This window comes from Opisthocomus hoazin, chromosome 6, assembly GCF_030867145.1.
Source record: "Opisthocomus hoazin isolate bOpiHoa1 chromosome 6, bOpiHoa1.hap1, whole genome shotgun sequence".
NCBI classification, from domain to species: Eukaryota; Metazoa; Chordata; class Aves; order Opisthocomiformes; family Opisthocomidae; genus Opisthocomus; species Opisthocomus hoazin.
Genome location: NC_134419.1, coordinates 20,752,570 through 20,769,966, shown reverse-complemented (window position 1 = coordinate 20,769,966; position 17,397 = coordinate 20,752,570).

Genomic DNA, 17,397 nt, shown 5'->3' with positions numbered 1-17,397 from the left:
TGAAACACCTATAATTATGTTTTACCCATAGTCAGTTAATAATGACAGTTAATCATGGCTTTCTCAGAAGGAAGATGCTATTGAAGACCACAGCCGAGTTACATCATCACAAATGCAGAGACATGCAGCAAGGCAGACAAACAGACCCTCATCCACTGCTTCCCACATAACCTTTAAAGTTTTTTTTTTCACATCTCCCAAAACTATGAAATCAATGGCTCTAAAATGCTGTAGGCATAAATACAACATTTGTGCCAAATCCAGACATGTTCATTTTCACTAGCTACCAGGGACATTCCACACAGGTTTACAATGCTATGTGAATAAAAGCAATAACTGATGACTCCCCTGCTCCTGTTCCAGCACCAGGCAGCCGGAGAAGCCACTGACAGCAGACAGACACCACAGCAAAGCCTGAGAGACCTTGAAGCAAGGACATCACCGCCAAGTGCCTGGCACTAGCCTGAACCATGCTGCTCTGCCTCCAGCGGCTTGGCAGGTCCTAGATGTCACCTCTTGCTCCTAATGTGTTTTTTTTTTCAGCAAAACTCAAGTGGGAAACACTAATACTGAGGAACAGGGCCTGAAGCTTCACCAAGGATGCCAAAAGCCACCCAAAACCACAGCAGCTTGTTCAGCTGGGGAATGGCCACCCAGTCAAGCACAGGGTCCTGGAAGCACAGCCAAAACTGGAGCTCCTCGGAGACGCAGGGCAGGCTGGCAACATAAGGGTTATAAATATTGAGCATTCAATTGCTAGTTTGCTTCTTGCCCTTTGATAACAAGAAACCAAATTGCTTTTCTGTTGCATAAAGTATCTTTCAAATTCAATTGCTTATCTCCTCATTCATTCAAGAAAGAGAGACCTCAGATTTACAGGAATGAGAGCCCACAACACAAATATACTATACTAAGTATATAACAGACATCTGAAAAATAACCAAAACACACTCTATTGATTTTAACCTTCAATATCAAGGTATCCTCCAGCGGTCTTAACTGGATCCAGGCTATAAGAATTTCCAATTATTTGGATTCCTATATATGGGATAAGCATTTAGTTATCAACATCCACCATAAAACATATTTTCAGTTGTTATTAGGGCACTATTACTACGTGGAATTGAATACGTTGCTACTGCACACCGCTCTGCCGCTGAAGCGAGAGGCCACGTGCCCGCGGGCAGCCCGCCAACACCATGGCAGGCAGGCGCAGCGAGGCAGGATTGCCACCAGTGGGTCCAGGACGGAGCGGGGCACAGAGCCCAGTGCTTACAGTGAGCTGCTTGAATAGTGTTTATCATGTTAATTGCACTATACACGGATTTAGTTACAGTCCTGAGGAATTCTGTGTCTACTTGGTGAAAGGTATTCTTGAAGTAAAACGCATAAACGTACTTTATGTTCCTCATGTACCTACAGTACCAGCAAGAGGTCTTCCGATTCTTAACTTCCAAGCTCCGTGATTTTTCAAAACCATTACAAGTGAAGAAGGGAACAAGGGGGCTGAGGCAGGCCCAGACTGAACAAAAGGCCAACATGGCTGCTGCGGGGCCCCACCGAGCCAGGAGGCCCCACCCTGGCCAGGCCGCTCCCTGGGGCTGGGCCTGCCGGGAGCTAGAGCAGCAGAGGGACCCCAGGGCACAGGTGCTCTCCGCTCCCACCCGAAAGTCCCCCTTACCGGAAAACAAAGGAGAGGGCAGGTTTTTCTCCGCAAGAACTACAGGCATTAGAAATCCTTCTGCACAGAAATCCTGAGGTCTGTCACAAACAACAAGGAGCGAACATCAGGGTCTGCGTGAATCTGGCGAGTGCACGGCGGCCCTCTAACGCAGGCGCAGGCCTGGAGCCGGCCGCAGCCTGGGGCAGCAGGCCCACCTCACAGGGCTGTCCCGGGTTTCGGGGGCAGGACCGGACCTCTTCAGGCTCTCCATCCTGCTGTGGGCACAGAGGAATCCCAGAGAGCAGCGAGCAAGCGATGGCTTCATCATGGCGTTCGAGCATTTTGTGGGAGCCCGGCCACCCTGGGGCAGGGAGCTGACCCGTGCACCTCAGGCAGGAGATCTGGGTTACTGACCTGCGTAGCCCTCTGAAGAGGAGCAGCCATAACGGTGTTGCGCAGTTTTACTAAGCCATCCAAATCACACTGCGCTCTGTTACAGCAAGATCTTGAGGAACGCAGGGTACAGCAGTCTCTAGTCTGGCTGCTGCTTGACAGTTCTCTCCTGCACCCTGCCCTGAGTCACCTCGACAGTGACCCTGTGGTTATCGACATTAACACTTAGCTTTGGTGCCAGCTGATCCATCCCAGGATGGCACAGAGCAGGCAAATACTTCATTCACAGAAGAAGGCTGTTCAGCACTCAAAAAATGCAAGTGAAGCAAAATCATCTTTCTCCTTCTGAGGAGCTGGGTAGGAACATTCTTTGTTATGCATCTGACTTCAACATGATCAGCAGTGAGGACTATTAGTACAATCTACTCTTCTTTGATCAGTCGGGACAGTCAGCCTTGATTTCACAAAACCAAAAATAAAATTTAACACAGCATTATGGTTAAGGGCTTTATCACAGACTTCCATGGCTCATGTGTGCACCATGCCGCTGTAGAGCCGTACCACAATGAGTACAACTACAGATGTATTCAGTGATTTTTTTAATAAAAAAATCTTGTCTTAATCCATCCTTGTTTCCCCAGCATTTTCACAAACCCCAATCCAGAGTTTTACAGACATACTGTAAAAGGGAATAAACTGTTCATTAAAATAGCACCTTTCATTGTATTAAAAAAAAAGTTAATTTAAAAGTAGATTCTGTTCCTGATGAAAGGACAGTCATCACATCTGAAAGCAAAATAAAAGCCTCTAATTTGTATCTAAGCTCTCAGTCTGCTGACTAACAAACTAAACTTTAAAGATAATATGTAGGTCCTCAAAGTAAGCTCCTGGCGTGTTTCATCACCTTACTTCAACTTTCCCAACCTCACCATGAGAGGTACTATCCTTCGCTTATGAGGAGAATCCTTAAGACTCCCTCCAAGCTTTTTGATGTATTTTTTTTTCCCCATATCTACTCAAATTTTACTTCTCTAATTGTAACTTCAGTGACCAAGCAAGGGAAATGAGCACCAGGGCAGGTGTCTGGAAAGGACTATCCCACCTTTGCAAGCTCAGGCCACAGAGAAAGCTCCTTCTGCGCAGAGGGCTTGCTCTGACTTTCTTGCAAGGATTCTTATGAGGGTTATCTTCGAAATGAACATCTTCTGACATGAGGCAGCAATCTTGTTTGAAAATAGGTACACTTTTATGCTTACTCCACTTTCCGTGGATCTTCTAATCAAGGTTTGGAACAGAATTGTTGACAACCAGACACTAAACAGATTCAAAACCATAGCTGTAGAGCCTCGTCAGACTGCAGTCCCAGACAACTACAGCACCTGAAGCAGCTCTCCAAAACTCAGAGTAGTTTTGATACGTTGCTGTATATGTCACCTGAACACCTACTTCCAAGATGCATTAGCCTGTTTGGATAAAGACTGATACAGCACTTTGTGTCACAGACCTTTACAGCTCACTGTGACGGCAGGTAGAAGAGTCTAAAAGGGTGATTAAAATCAACCTTCTCAAGGTAAAGGTAATGATATAACTTTTAAGGGTTTTATAGCTGCGTCTTTGTAGAAAAAAAATGAAGGTACAGTGCCTTGCATTTGTAAATTTGGCTAATTTTAAACCCTCAAAGTAGCTTCTAATCAGTGTCATTATGGAGAAGCCGACGCAAATTTCTGTGGGTTCACTTTTTCTTTTTAGAATGAAAGATAAGCCTTTGAATTTGCTAACATCTCTTATTTCCCATGCTGAACCTATAGAGTAGAAAAATGTTTCTTATACACTTATTTTTAAAGTTGTAAGAGGAGCTTGATTGCTTTGCATGCCAGCTTACACTCAAAGAGAATTTAGAAAACAGTTTAGAGTTTAGATCTTAATGCACTGGTAAATACAGCAGTTTGAAGAATATCCTTCTAACTACAGCAGAAAGAACCATGTTTTATAGCATCCCTATGACACTGCCAAGCAGTAGCAGCAATAATCCTTCACCACATTGTATAATGAAAAACCACTACAACTTAAAAACAAAAAGACATTTTGCTGCAATTTTCCTTTAGAGTGCTGTAAAATGCAGCCACATTCACATGACAGTATGTGTGTGTATATGGGTCTCTTAATAAAGCTTCTCTGAAGGGCAATACAGCACGTACCATGGAAACAGGGGTTGCCATGGAAAGAATGCTTTTTAGTAGATAGCAAAAGAAATGAGGGCTTGATTCCCCCTCCAATTTGTCTTAAAAAAAAAAAAAAAAGCATAACTTGACATCAGCAGAGTTATTCCTGAAAAATATCAGTATGAATGAACAATCAGACCTGATACATGCATAGCAGAGAATTTTTGGCAGTAAGGTTGTAGTGATCTGTACAGCCCCATTATTTTCAGAGCAGCTCTCCAGCTATCCCTCACGCCACACAGCTCCACTGCCAGCCCCCCTCGGGCAGGCTCGTGACGTGTCCTTCAAAACACAGCAGGGGCCAGAGCCACACAATCCGCAGGAGAGAAGATTCACAAAGTCGTTGTTTCTCACTTGCTCAATCCTCATGCAGAAAGTGCCAGAATCTTCTACCTGCCAGATCTTTTCTTTCGTAAGTATGAAACGTTTCTGTTAAAATGCACATGGTGTTACAAACGAATGAAAAGCATGAATCAAATTAACTTAAAGCATATTGGTTTCCAGACATGCTTAAAATGAAGTCCAAATTGATGTGTTTCATCTACCTTATTCATTAAAATGGCATTCTTGATGTCCTCGTGTTACCGTAATCTCCAAAGCACTGGACAAACAAGTACATTTGTTTATCTTTATCACTCTTTCCTTACTAAAGCACTGTGTTTTATTAAAGAGATCAATCACCTGTGTACAGTTTAATAGCCTGAGCTGTGCATGTAAGACAGAACTTGCTTCAATGGCCCACAACTTCCTAAGTATAGAGGGGCACGTAAAACCATTTGTTGTTTTAATAAAACTAAATTTTTCTCAGAGCTAGCAAGTACTCTATTAGAATTAGTAATCTGAGACAGAAAAGCAGTGCTTAAAAGAAACCAATTCTAATAAAAGGAGCAGAATCAATCCTGTTTGCTTGCCTTCATGAGAGCCCTATGCTTCTAACCAGAGACACAAAAACACCTTACATGCTTAAATGCACAGCCTTTCTCTTATTGAATCCCACTTATTGTGGAAGCAGTCTTTTGAGGCTTCTAGCTGTGTTGAAGTAATTGGCGGATTGCTGCTTCTAATGAATGGCCTCCTTATAATGGAGGCCAAAGTGTTAAAAACTTAAAGTCAGAGGCAGAATGTACAAAGGAAAGCTTTTTGGAAATGCTGACGAACAATCTGAAATACATTGTGTTACCAAAAGATTATGCTTCTTACCAGGCTACTGCTATAGTGTAATGAAGCTGCATCAGCAGAGGAAATAATGTGATGCACTAACACTGCTGGATGTTACTACAAACTGCAACAGCCACCTCTTATGATGAAAGACTGAAAAAAACTATCTAACATTAATTAAGATCACACCTTTGAAGACTTTTCACTTTTTCACAATCAAAAGAGTTGATAAACAGCTCAGCCCCAAAATTGTCCTTCTACCTGTTACAGAGAAGAACAGAAACTTTCTCATTAGGTGAAAACTTGCAGTTCATTGGCTGTCAAGCTTTTGAGAGTGCTTATTCATTTTTTAACTACTTAGCTTTATAAAAAAATTATCTGTTTAATTTGGGGAAAAAATTCCCTTTAACTGTCTTCTTTGATTTAGTAGTGGGTTTAGCAAATGGACACTATGCAAAGCAACAGCTAGCAGCTGTAACATGAAAGATAAAAGTTATTGAAATAACATTTTAGAAGAAAATAAGCCCACTATAAGTAGCAGCAACCAAAAAAACACTAAGGTGATCAGGAAGTGCTTCACAGATTTTGGAAGTAAAGCTGTAAAAGCAGAGAACCAGTCCTACATCTCCTATCAGTGCCAGTGATTATGGCAATGTTTCACAAAGAACATATGGCAATGTTTATAGCCATCAGGCAGTATTTCACAGAAGCTGCGACACCATGTGTCCACCAACTAGCCTTTCTGATTGCAATTAATTAGAGAAGAAGCAGGAGACACTTTTTAAATAACATTAAGTCATCTCAGAGATTCCTGAAGTTCCATGGCCCATGTACAAGACTAAGTGACAGAAAAGTCTATTAAAATTGCAACAAGCCTAGGGTGAGTCTGTCCTTGAGGAACAAGACCGAATAAAAAACAATACACTCTTTTAGGAATATAAGAAAGAGCGGAAATATAATAAGCCATTCAGGGTGGTACCTTGGCAGTCTGCAACAATAAGGAAATATTTGAAGATCTTTAACGGGCCATTTTATGAAACAAATTCTTCAGAAAAGCTGCTGCAGTGAAAGCTTTAGCAGTTGTTTTATAGTTGCCAGACCCAAGAGGATGTGTATCAAAATTACACAGGGATCTATTAAGGAGCCAAGACTTATGAAATACACTGTGGTAGTCATTTCATGAATGCTATTTTAATAAAAGCAAGCAAGAGAGGAAAATTAAGGATAATAAACTACCTGATAGGTTTTCATACAGAAGTGGAAAGCTGAACTTTCCCAGCCAGCACCTGTGGTTGAATCTGGCCCTTTCAGGTAGCATCACTCAGGGATGAAGCAGTGGCTGGGGTGGGCAGCACAGCCCCGCACCCCAGCACCTTCAGCAGCACTGCAGAGAGCACTGCAGACTAGAGCACAACAATTCCCATTAAAAAAAAACAAAACCTCTTTCCATCGCAGAGATGTTTTTCCAACCCAGTCTAATCTGACCCACTGGGTATGAGCCAGGAGAACCATACAAGCTCCAAATCGTACCAAAACTGATGCAATAGGCAAGGCATTAGTCAAAACCGATGCTAAAAAGTCTAAAAAGTTCAGCATCACGTTCCTGAATTTGGGTTTGGCTCATAGCATCCTCTCCCCCTTACTGGACACCTTTGCCCCACACAACCTGCTTCCCTGCTGCTCCTTGTTTCAGGTTGGGATATTCCCTGGAGACACAAAATAAGAGGACAAGAGCAGGGGAAAACTTCTCCAGCTGTAGTCTTAGCAGGCCTCCTTTCTGCCAGTTCTCAAGCCCTAACCATATAACTGAGCTCACCCTGCAGCTCTTCCTACAGCTGGAGTACAAATGTATCTCTCTCTTTTCTCTCCAGACTCTTATTTTTGCAAAACTTCTAGAAATTCCACACTTTTGAGATCTCTCTTTACCTGTCAAATTTTGCTAAGTCAGCCAGCTCAGAATTTATTAGAACATGCTAACAGTGCAGTCATACAAGCCTCATTTCCTTAAGAAAGAAGGCTTTTAAACTCCTCTACCATTATATTGTTGTTATTTTAGCATTTCCTTAATTTCCCCAAACCTCTAACCTTTAATTTTTATTACAGTATTCTTATCTTGAGACTTTTTGAGACACAGAAAATGCAAATGGTGTTGGTAATAATGGAAGCATTGGGTTTCATTAGTCTTAAGAGCAAAATTAGACATTAAACCCATGGTAGATCTCAAAAAGGTAAGCTAACGGCCCCAACACACCTGTCTAATTGTGATACAATAACGTAGGATCTGTTCTCACAGATGTGACATGACAGAAAATACAAGCCATGTTTAAAAGTATGTCAGATTGTTGTGATGGGTAAAAATATTTCCACCAGCACCAGGCAGACTATTTTAAAACTCCAGATGCAGCCCTGACACAAATCAGCACCTAAAAATGAGCCACCATTACACCCACTGCTACACTTACTTGATGACAATAGGGTAACTTTATAAATAAATAAATACATAAATAGCAAAATAAAATGACAGCTGGCAACTTCACCATCCTTGTCTACACTTTCCTAGGAGCAGAGTTAATATTTTGAGCTGTGCACACAGAATGCTTTCAAGGTTTGTACTCCATCAAAAAAGTTCCCAAACTGTGAGGCTGACAGCTGCCACCAACTTAACAGCTATACTAAAGTTCCCAGCACAATTTACAGTGGCTTCTCAAGAATTTAAGAGGATCTTCAATGCTGAAAGAAAATTGCAATATATTCCTTAATAAAGCACATTTCAATGAAAAGATGAATAATAGAGTTCAGAGAGAAACTCCTGTCCAATATGCTACCCACCAGCTGTAGTGCCATCGCTACAGCACCATCCTATTACTCGTTATTTTTTGCACAGCAGCACAATGGCCACTGATAATCAAGAGCTGTAGCAGGGATCACCCTCCTCAATTAAGTCCCTATTTCTGCCCTTTCAAAAGGCTCCCGCAGGTGCGCTGCTTCCCATATGGGCTAGGAGTCGACAGAGAGGCACCCAACCCATGCCCCGGGGAATGGTAGGAGGTGCCCACACCTGCAGGCTCTCCCTTCTGTGATGAAATTCAAAGGCACTACAAGGAGCAGCTTACAGCCAGGGGCTGATCCGACCCAGCAATCCCAACAGATGCAGCCTGAAGCCAGGGAAGGCATGGGCCATGATGGAGCCTGGGAAGCTTGAGGGCAGCAGGACAGGGGCCTGGCTACAAGGCAGGGGCACCACTCTGCCTCAGTCTTTTCCCACATTGGCACAGCCTTGGATATGACCCACTGCATAGAGCTATGGTCTTTTAAAAAAAAAAAAAAAAAAGCTTAAAAACATTGAGGATTTCAGCCACACTGGCTGCGTTGGGAAGCTAAACTGATGAAAAGTACAAGAATCATTTGTACTAGCTAAAGTAGTAAAACTATAATTTGTCCCTAAAACACCAGGACTTAACAGTACAGTTTTCTTTTGGTCAGAAAAACAAACTCTTGACTCAACTATATGCATAGTCATCCACTTAGCAGTCATGTCAGCGGAAAGAGTCACAGCAATGAAAAAAACAAATATATCGGTTATTTTTGAAAAAGCCACAATCTGAGCAGAGCTCATCTGAATCCCAGCACACTGCACTAGCCAGCCTCCTCACACCAGAGACCCATCCTTCAGACCAGACACACGATTCTTTCACTTGCGATTTTTTCTATTTAAATCTACGCTTCTCTCTGAAAAATAAAAACACTGAACACTGAGGTGTACAACCTGGCAACCCCCCTGGTGGGGCATTATTTATTCCAGTCCATCACTTGATACACTGTCAGACCACTGAGTGCTCAAATAACTACATGACAATGAAACAGAAAAAACAATGTGGTTCTGGTAGCCAGACCTCACACCTCCCTAAGAAACTGAAACTGCCCCAGGGAGCTAACAGAGCAGCTGACAATCAGTGCCCTAACACCTGGCTCACCCATACTCTATTGCAGAGCCTGGGCTCTGTCACTAGTTCACATTGGTGTAAATGAAAAATAATTAAGAGATGTAAAGGGTCATTTTAATTAATGAATTACTTTTATCATAAATATTAGAGCTCTGTATAACATAGGCACTCTACAAAGCATTCACTGATCGCTCCAGAATTTATTTGTACCAAGTACAAGTACCGCAGCACCAAGACTTAATTTCATTTTCTTTTAGGCTAACACAGGACCCATAGTTATAGCTGTGCTGAAATAAAGTTTTCCTCATTTCACAGCGAAGACATGAAAAACTGAACTTGATATGCTCTTCCTATGCACACCTTGAAAGAGTCAAGTTGAGAATGGACAAGTCTGAATTTCCAGTTCTTATTTTACAAGGCAAGTTATGCTTAAATATTTCATGTAATACCTGTGCAGCTCTTCTACTAGTTGCAACTGAAAGAACGCACGAGTCACTCTGAATCCACAGAAGACTTTATCTTGAACATAGTTCACTTAAAGACATACATGCATACTAGCATAACATGCTATTATCTGGATTACCTTTAATATGAATAAATGGATAACAGGAAATCTATCTTGATAAATATACCCTGTTTATTCCTATGGAATTTTACAATAATTAATGGCTAACGCAGACAGTGGTAGTGAATGGAGTTAAATCCAGCTGGTGGTTGGTCACAAGTGGTGTTCCCCAGGGCTCAATTTTGGGTCCGGTCTTGTTTAAAATCTTTATCAATGATCTGGATGAGAGGATTGAGTGCTCCCTCAGGAAGTTTGCAGATGACACCAAGCTGGGCGGGAGTGTCGATCTGCTTGAGGGTAGGAAGGCTCTGCAGAGGGATCTGGACAGGCCGGATCGATGGGCCGAGTTTCAACTGTATGAGTTTCAACAAGGCCAAGTGCTGAGGCCTGCACTTGGGCCACAACAACCCCATGCAATGCTACAGGCTTGGGGAGGAGTGGCTGGAAAACTGCCTGGCGGAAAAGGATCTTGGAGTGTTGGTCGACAGCCAACTAAGCATGAGCCAGCAGCGTGCCCAGGTGGCCAAGAAGGTCAACGGCATCCTGGCTTGTGTCAGGAATAGTGTGGCCAGCAGGAGTAGGGAGGTGATCGTGCCCCTGTATTCGGCACTCGTGAGGCTGCACCCCGAGTACAGTGTTCTGTTTTGGACCCCTCACTGCAAGGACACCATTGAGTTGCTGGAGTGTGTCCAAAGAAGGGCAACGAGGCTGATGAGGGGTCGGGAGAACAAGTCTTCTGAGCAGCGGCTGAGGGAACTGTTTAGTCTGGAGAAGAGGAGGTGGAGGGGGGATGTTATTGCTCTCTACAACTACCTGAAAGGAGGTTGTAGTGAGGCAGGTGTTGGTCTCTTCTCCCAGCTAACTAGCGATAGGACGAGAGGAAATGGCCTCAAGCTGCATCAGGGGAGGTTTAGATTGGATATTGGGAAAAATTTCTTCACAGAAAGAGTGGTCAGACATTGGAACAGGCTGCCCAGGCAGGTGGTGGAGTCACCATCCCTGGAGATGTTTAAAAAACATGTAGATATGGCACTTCAGGACACGGTTTAGGAGGCATGGTGGTGTTGGGTTGACGGTTGGACTTGATGATCTTAGAGGTCTTTTCCAACCTATGATTCTATGATTCTATTACTATTATAATTTCCTTGCACAGGCTGTTTAGAAGAGAGTGCTATTATCATATGTCACAGGCTGCTGTCTCACCTTTGCACATATCACACAAAGGAGTGACTGAGGGCATTAGAAATCTTAGCTGGAGCCATCCTGAAAATGACACTCCAAACTCTTTTTACCAGAACACTGATATGACAAAAAAAAAAAAAAAAAAAAAAAATAAATCTAAGGTAGATTGAAAGCAGCTTTTCCTGTAAGATCAGTTACAGAAATCACATTGGAAATACTTCATTCTTCAGTTGCTTTTTAATGCATTAGTTCTAGCAGCCACGTAGTATGCTATTACTAAAGGCAATAGTATCTTCTAGGTCAAACTGTCTCCTGGTTGCGTTACACCAGAGGAGTTTATGATTTATATGAGATTGTTACGTTAAAAATCTAGTGTAGAAATAAAAAGTACAGCAGTCTAAAGCATTTGAATATGAGGAACAGCAGTCTTAAGCATTTGAATATGAGGAAAACACAGAATATTGCTAGTGCGAGAAGATTCTAATTGAATAACATGCAAAAAGAAAAATAAGAATCAAAATGAAATTTACTATCTTTACTAATAAAGAATTTTAATTTGATATTGTTTCCTAAGGAAATGGTTATTTAAATAGCATTTCTAAGGAAATTATTTCTCCCTTTTCAATAGTTGCTTCAGTTAAAACTATCTTAATTAAGTCTTCTTGTTCTAACCCTAAAGACACTTTGGTCAAGACTGACACAGAATCAAGATCACTAATTATTGCAGAAATGCAGCATTAAGAAAAAATGAAGGAAAAACCCACCTTTCAATAAAGAATCACTAAGAGGAAGAAATATGCATTCTAAAATAATTTGGCTTAACCAAGTTTAAAAGCTTATCTAATACTACAAACAATACTATTAAACTTCTCTTATTAACTTCTTGTTCAGGGTCAACTGTATCTTCATTGTCTATTTCAAAGCTACATTTTTCTTCAACCGACAGCCAAAAATTACATTAGATTACAGTTCAGGACTTCTAAAAAAAAAAACCAAACACAACATTGTCTTGAGTTTTCAAGAGAAACCTTTCTTCAAAGGAATGTTTAAGACCAGTATACACCTTTTACAAAACAGTATTTACTTAAATTTTGGGACGCAATAAATGGGACACTTACAACCTTTTGCTGAACTATCTGAAAAGTAACAGATTGTCAAGCATTTTGAGGACAGATCTTTCACAATTATATGCAGGCTGCAATGGCCAGACCAAAATGTTGAAATTTCTGATTTTGGCAGTTCAGAGACCTGCAGGGTCATGCTTGTACTGTATCCAAGGAAAGGGCACAAGTGACTCTCTAAGGCACTTCTGAAAGAGCAGCGGGGTTATGCTGGACTCCTGAGCTGTAAAACAAGCACAAAAGAGTTAGAGGAGAAGGTGAAGGTCTGTTTTGATTTGGTTTTTCTCCACCATACATTATTTGACGAAAGAAGGATCCCTACACTTGTCTGCACACTGTGTGCCCAGGGCATTCCAAGGGCTTCAACCCTGAAATCCCACAATCCCAAAGCTACACACCAAGGAGCATCCTGATAGTGGGTGCTTATCCTGTTTAGGAGGGGTTAAGCAAGGATGGCTCGTTGGATGAGATCTGTGGCTTCCTTTTAGACGGAAAGAGATGAGTTGAGCATCTTTAAAAGAAGCGTTAGAAGCACGCAACTTTGGGAAAGCCTTTTTGTTTGACGCTGGTGTTCAGATCATATTCTCCTACTGAAAAAATAAAACACATGCTTGTATTGTGGCCATGATACCAACAGAGAGGAAGACTAAGTTCTTCATTAGGATGGTTTGGCTTTACCAGAGGGCACATCACACGGCAAATTAGCCTAAGCTGATGTACTACTAGAACAGTACAGCATAACTTTCACATACTTGTGCTTCCAGTGGTTGTCTTTTTTAAATCTACTATTTCCCATAAGATCAGAATTCACAAGGCATCATTTGTGTTGGGAAGAATGCTAACAATTGGTGTATTTATACTTTGTTCACTTTTTCTTCTATTGAAAATTACTGATGTTATAACAATGTTTGCAAACTATTTTCTATTCATATTTCACACTTTGAAGGCAATGATAATTCTCCAGGAATGCAGAATTCTCCCTATCATTTTGTTCTGAGGAAATATAACAATAAACTAGTAACTCTCGGCTTTTGATTACACTCCAACATAGCTGCAAGTCTCAAAAGGTGGGGGGGCGGGGGAGCAAATAGCCACACACCCACAGGGGATCCACACTTGTAGTCTATACAGCAGTGCGAAAAATGAATCACTAAACCTTTAGGGCTGTCAAAGACTTTGAAAGCTCACCTAGATTACATTTGTTCATTACCATTGGATTTATCTGTTCTGGACATCAGACCCACTTCATTGGCATGGACTTGCCTGCCAGTCACTGTTGTGTAATTGTAATTTATTTTGTGTCCATAATCTCTCCAAAGATTACAATACCATTGCCACTTCCTTCAGCACAACATGTTTTCAAACCCCGCTGATCTGAGCACACTCCGATTTTCAGCGTATGCTTTGAGATGGCCCTTCCTACCTTCTCATCTCCCCTTCTCATTGATTTATTGCATAAACAGCCTGTAACTATTATCTGCTTTAGTAAAAATTGAAGCACAGTAACAATTAAGCATTTCATCATTTTCCTTGTCAAGCATTATTTGTTCTTTTTCCCATCAGGTAGAAGAATTGAACTTTTTTTTTTAGCCATTTTCTCATTTTCTATGTACTGGTAAACCTTTACCTTGTTCCCTTTTACACCTGTTACTTGTAGCACCACTGTGTCATTCTTTAGTTGATGCCCAGATAGTCTTATACTTACCCTTTCTGGTATTTTTCACTCTTTCCAATATCGTATTTCCAATATCCTAAAAATTTCTGCTCCTTCACAACTTTTCTTACCAAAGCAAACTGTAGGAAACATTAGAAATGACAGCCAGCTGTATCACTAGTAAACTGGTCTTTGGAAAAAAAGAATCTATCCCAGTTTTGAGAAACAAGCTTTCTCATGAACCTTAAGGGAAAGTGAGAACAAAGCCATCTCTAAAAATTGAAATTTGAAAAGAAATCAGCCACAGTGCTCTGTAAGTGTCCCCTCTCAAACATGGCAGAGACCCACCGCTGCCCTGGCCTCTAGCCAGAGGAGACCACGAGCACTTACCTAGGCTGGTTCCCCACACTACCCACCCAGGCAGCCTGCATGCTGGAGGGCAGACAGGGTGGCACTGCAAAGTGTGGATCTGCAGCTGGGAACCACAGCAAGCAAGGGAACAGCTCAGGAGCTCTGAGCACGTCTTTATAGCAGTAGACCACAAGAGCAACCTGTCATACACAGGAGCAAAGCACAAGGGGAGTACACATCATTCTGAGCCTGAAAGTGGGACTGCTGTTGTGTCTTTAAAGTGAGCACAAAGTCAGCTCCCACTGCCACTCTGGGCAATAAACTACAACCACATGGCTCTAAAGAAAGAGAAAATGCAGAATTTTTAGCAAGTCTGATCAGAAGTCTACAAACTATCCCACCTCCAGCCTGTCCAATCTGGCCCTGCCTTCTGGCTTGCTCTTAGGCCCAGAAGCTTCCAATTGCTTCCCAGTTTGCAGCAAGTTCTGCCCAGTTCCCATTCAAGCCCTAGGAAAAGTCTGATTCACGTTATGCACCACAACCTCAGACAACCTCCTGGATTCTCTTTAGGATTGCCTCTGCTGCCCTCCTGCCCCACACTTGTCCCCCCATCCCACCCCATCGCCCCAGGAGCTACTTCCAGCCCTCCCCACTAGCTAGCCTCAGGAAAGGGCCTCTCCTCCAGCAATATCCAAGAATTTCCCCTTTTTCAGGGCTCCATCCAAGACCAAATGGACTCTGTATGGATACGGATCCGAGCCTCAAAAAAGTCACTAACCCCAAAGTCATGTGGGATGACCAAGTTAGACAGAAACAACACATAAGTCCCCAAACACCAGCCAGCAGACCCTAATTCCCGATTCCAGACCTAATTTCCTCTGGCCAGACCCTAATTTCAATCTTCTCTGATCTCTTCAACCATTTTCTGACTTGGCAGTCAGTCGGTACATGGAACTGAGCAGGTCAACACTGCTCTTCTGAGAACAAATCCAAGAGGTTCTCAAAGCAAATAAATGAACACAAATTTTTAAAGGGTAGCCGCTTCTCCAGTGAATAATAAATTTAATGGTGATGGAGCAAATCAATTCAAACACAGCTGAATTGAAGGACAGAACACGATATGAACATATGTATCCTAATAGTTGTCTATTTCTTGGTCCTCTAGTTGAAAGCAGGCTCTTCTTTTCAGTTTCACAATGTAATGTCAGATTATCCTTCCTTTTTACCCATTTTTCTCTTTGCATGTATTTCATAGTTTTGTTTTTAATAAAAGTGGAGGTGTTCTTGGCATTTCTGCTACAACAGCAGGGCTTGAACTTAAGGTCAAACGAAAGGAACAGTGTGTTCAGTTACCATGGCGACCATACCAGGCTAATATCAGGTACTAAGATACCAAGAATGAAGTGATAAAATCACCACATTAGTTTAATAAACAAGTTCCATTGTCATCATTTTACTATATATATGGTTCTTTGAAAAATTTTCAGATTTCAGAATTTGCTCTGCTTGGCCTATTACTCATTATCTAACAAAAATGAAAAATTATTTCCTTTCTCAAGAGCTTCAGAAATACAGGTATATTGAGAATTCATTAAGGCTGCTATACATTTTAAAGCTATATTCTAGGTACACCAAATTTTGCAGACCCTAAATCAAACTCTAATTTGACTTTTAATTTAAATTCTTATTTTAAGTTTTCACACTCTGCCTCAACCTTTTAATAAATGTATAATTAAATCTTAAACATAAATCTTAATGTATCAAAGTAGAAAATCAAGAGAACACCTTAAAAATACTTCATACCAAGAGGATAAATGTGAATGAAAGCCCCTCCCAGCCCACATCAAAAGCCAATGCAGAGAGCTACTACTTGGGAACATCTCCCACATCCCTTACCTGACACCCCAGCCCAAAGCCAGTTCCCGAGCCAGCAAGATTAAATACCAACAGAGCTTGTTGGAGCTGGCTCCAGATACCCTTGCAGCTGGTGAAGAGGCCAGAATGTGCCAGGCCTAGATGCGAAGTAATTAATGCCATATGGTTTGAGGCAAGCACCTTGAGAAATCTCTGGAAGCCCAGGCAGATGCCAGTCAGCAAGAGCATGTGACTGCATCTAAGACTGGAGCGAGACTATCCCACCCAGCTCTGCCTTCCCACTGACCTTCTGCACAGCCTGGAGTAAGACGGTCAGTGAAGGTGCCAGAGACACAGATCACAGCACCGTGGTGAACGAGTGGCTCTATCAGAATTGCTAATAAGACCCAAATTCAAAATGTCAGTTTTGGCAAGTGATGACAATAGTAGCTAGAGAAATAATTAACACTGATTTCCATGCTACAGATAATTCTGCAGATGAAAACAAATGGGGCCAAATGGTTCTGATAAGTCAAGATAACTCCAGAAAGTCAGGAAACCTAACAGAGTCTGAGAAATATATTTGCAAAATAATTTGGAATTACTTTGCATAGTAATAGGATTCTGGATCTATGTTGTTAGCCATGCAGAACAGCCACATTGATTGAGAGCTGCAGACGAGGAAAATAAAACTTTCTTCCACAACAGGGGACTGCGAGACAGCTTTGTGCCCTCTTTGACCAGATAAAAACCAAAAGTCACCCCAACTCTCCACCATAAATCACCAGCACAGCACCACTCAAAAGACAGAGATAGTTCACCGGGTGCCACCAAGAGAGACACTGCTTACTTTTGTTAGTCAAACCAAAGCAGCAAAACCAGTCAAAATTTCTGTAGCAAGTGCTGGTTTTCCTTGTGTGCCCCTCAGACATATTTATATCAAGTCACCTTATCACTGCAAAAAAATAATCTTTTCATGGTATATGAGTTTTTTAGAAAACATGTTAATAACTTGGTCTTATTTACCTTTTAATAAATATATACAGCTAATATTTACCTTCCAAAAAAATTCAGACCAAAAATTCATTGCTGAGTTACAGAAACATGCTCATAAGCTGCTATCAAAGTGCTGCTGAAACACTTCCAACTCATGCATTCATCTGCTTCTCAGAACATGCCGTTTTCTGTTGATTTTATGCAATTGTGTCAGCCTGACATCGGTGAAGTAAAGACTACACGAGTAGCCTATGGTCTTCCAGTCACATATCTATACACGCCCTTGAGTACTGT